Below are 3,476 nucleotides of genomic sequence, written 5' to 3'. Positions count from 1 at the left end.
TGGTGAATGGGCTGGAAAAGGATGTGGCAAAACAGTCACATTTAAATGAAGCATATCAAGACTGAGAAAGAGAAAAAAAAGCTATATTTTCCTTAAAGCCCTAAAAATAGCTCTTGGAACTGAGAGAATTTAGGCATTATTGGATTTTAAGTTACTATGGAATTTGTATTATAGCTTTTAAAAATTAAACATATTTAGCTTCATTTTTATGTCTACCCTTAAGAATTGAATGAGAACCAAATGAAAACCCTTATGGGTTAAAATGCTACTGCTGGAATGCCTAAGGAATGTTTACCCTTCTTCCTCATTTACTATGCATGAATAAAGGCACACTAAAATATGCTATAATCTTAGTAGTTTACATTCTAAAAATCTGTATGATAACCCATAATGGTGGAGGGCAAACCTCTTGTAAACTGATGTTATCACCATCACTTACTTATAAACCTTTAATAATGATGAGTTAACAGTGCACTGGAAAATAGAAGGGTTTATGGACTGAATTGATATCTCAGTTTCCCAGACTGATCTCCTAAGTCTCATTTATGTAAACTCTGGAGCTTTCTCCAGAAATTTAGAAGGACAAATCAACCCTTCTATGTCCTGAGAAAATAATGGATGATTTTCTACTAAACTCAAGTGTTTGCTAGTCCACCCAACACATCCTTTTGTATTAAGTAGAGCAGGCCACACACACATTATGACTAGGGAACTGTTTAAGTTCATTTCTTCCTTGTAACCTTGGGGAAATAAGGCATAGATTTGCTTTTGGTTACTTCTTGTAGCCCCAATAAGACATACACACTTGACTAAGAGACCTGACAGAGATAGAACAACAAATGCATGGGGAATCAATGGGTTGAGAAGGCTTAGATCAGAAAGTGAAGCCATATCCTGCTAATGTTGCCATCTTCATGACCCAGACACAGCCACATCCTGGCGGGCAGACATGCTCATTACCTTTCAAGCTAGAACAGTGGAGAAGGTTGGATATGGGAGAAGAGGTTCTACACATAGTTGTATCATTATACCCCCAGAAGATTGCTTTGTTTAATAATGCCTGTTTCAATGCACAAAGAGGTACCCAGCAACAACTTGCTGAAGACAGTATTTCATGAGAAAATGACATCACATACCAATAAACCAATGTCTTTCTGTAAGTCTTCATTACATTAATAAAATATTTTGGCACTGTATATTCTACCATAAATCTGTAACAGCATAGGCTTTTTCTTTAATTTTATTGTGAATGTAATTCCAAATTTTTCATTGATTAAAGTCACTCTGTGCCCTCAAATGTGAATGTTATCTTCTCATGTGTAGACAGAACATTTTAAATTTGGTTACTCTGGTGAACATGGACGAGACCCAAGGAGTGATTTGTTGCCTCAGCTGTCAATTTCTTCAGAGACTGCCTCAGTTGCAGAGTTACCTTGCAGAAAGGCATGTTTTCCCAGGGTTGGCTCATATTCAGTGAGTGATAGGAGTGGAGGTATAAGAGCCTGGCTACCTTAGCCTGATGAAAGACAACTTTAGTGGGCAAACCTGGCTCCAGAGCTATCTACTGGGCTGACGGAGGCATGTCAACTCTACTTCTCTTTCTGCCCAAGCTTGCTTCTCCCTGACCTTCCACAGGTGCTGATCCCTAATAAAGACACTACACTGCAGGCTTCATCTCAGCATCAGACTCTTGGGAACCAAGCCTGAAATAAAAACTTTTATATATTTGTTGGCCTATAAAAGGAAAGGAATACATCTAAGCTGTGCAGTCTTATTATGTGACCAATAACATTTAGGGTTAAAATTAATATTTCTACTTCATTTAAGTGCAGAGTTTAAATATATGTGCTAGCACCTACTATGTGTCAGCTAAACTGATAAATGCTGAAGATTTTTTATTACTTTATTGTTGTTTAATTACAGTTGTCTGCATTTCTCCCCACCCCCTGACCCCAGCCAAACCACCTCCTCCCTTGCTTCCACCCTCCCCCTTGGTTTTGCCCATGTGTCCTTTATAGTAGTTCCTGACAACCCTTCTCACCACTCCCTCCCTCCTCCCCTCTGGCTATTGTTAGATTGTTCTTAATTTAAATGTCTCTGGTTATATACATTTTTCCTTTTGTTGATTAGTTCCAGTTAAAGGTGAGATCCTATGGTATTTGTCCCTCACCACCTGGCTTATTTCACTTAGCATAATGCTCTCCAGTTCTATCCATGATGTCCCAAAGGGTAGGAGCTCCTTCTTCCTTTCTGCTGCATAGAATTCCATTGTTTAAATGTACCATAGTTTTTTGATTCACTCATTTACTGATAAATGCTGGAGATATTGAAGTGAAAAATTTACAGCCTTGCTATATTATGTACACAGGCTACAGATAGCAAGAGATGACTATAATAAGTGCACTGATGACATATAGAGATAATTCACAAAACAGAGGATCATTTTTATTGGATTTATTGGGGTGACATTGTTCAATAAAGTTATATAAATTTCAGGGGTACAATTCTATAATACATCATCTGTATGTTATATTGTATGTTCACTACCCCACATCAGGTTTCTTTCTTTTCTTTTATTACCCCTTTACACATTCCTACCTCTTCACCCAGCTCGCCCTCTAATAATCACCATACTGTTGTCTGTGTCCACAAGTCTTTTTTCTTTGCCTAATCCTTTCACCTTTTTCACTCAACCCCTGTAGCCCCTCCCCGCTGACAGCTGTCAGTCTGTTCTCTGTATCTATGAGTCTATTTCTATTTTGTTGAAGACACTGTGGAAAGCAATATGGAGTTACCTCAAAAAATTAAAAATAGAACTGCCTTAAGACCCAGCGATTCCACTTTTAGAAATATATCTGAAGATGCCTGAAACACTAATTTGAAAGAACATAGGCATCCCTATGTTCTTTGCAGTGTTATTTACAATAGCCAAGATGTAGAAGCAGTCCAAGTGCCCATCAGTAGTAGATGAGTGGATAAAAACGCTGTGGTGCATTTACACAATAGAACACTAATTGGCTGTAAAAAAAGAGAAGGAAATATTACCTTTTTTGACAGAATGGATGGACCTGGAGAACATTACACTAAGTGAAATAAGCCAGTCAGAAAAAGACAGATACCATATGATCTCACCCATATGTGGAATCTAACAAACAAAATAAAGCAGATGACCTTGTGTGTTGGTTTTAATGTGCCTTTTGATCCAGTGATCCCAAGGTTGGGATTATACACTAAGAATCCTATGCACCCCTATATTCATAGAAACATTATTTACAATAGCCAACTCTTGGAAACAGCCTAAATGTCCATCAGTAAATGAGTGGATTAAAAAAACTGTGGCACATTTACACAATGAAATACTATGCAGTAGAAAGAAAGAAGGAGCTCCTACCCTTCATGACAGCATGGATGGAACTGGAGAGTATTATACTAACTGAAATAAATGGGACAGTGAAAGACAAATATTATATAATCTC

Source organism: Phyllostomus discolor, chromosome X, assembly GCF_004126475.2.
Source record: "Phyllostomus discolor isolate MPI-MPIP mPhyDis1 chromosome X, mPhyDis1.pri.v3, whole genome shotgun sequence".
Taxonomy (NCBI): domain Eukaryota; kingdom Metazoa; phylum Chordata; class Mammalia; order Chiroptera; family Phyllostomidae; genus Phyllostomus; species Phyllostomus discolor.
This window is presented reverse-complemented; position numbering follows the sequence as displayed.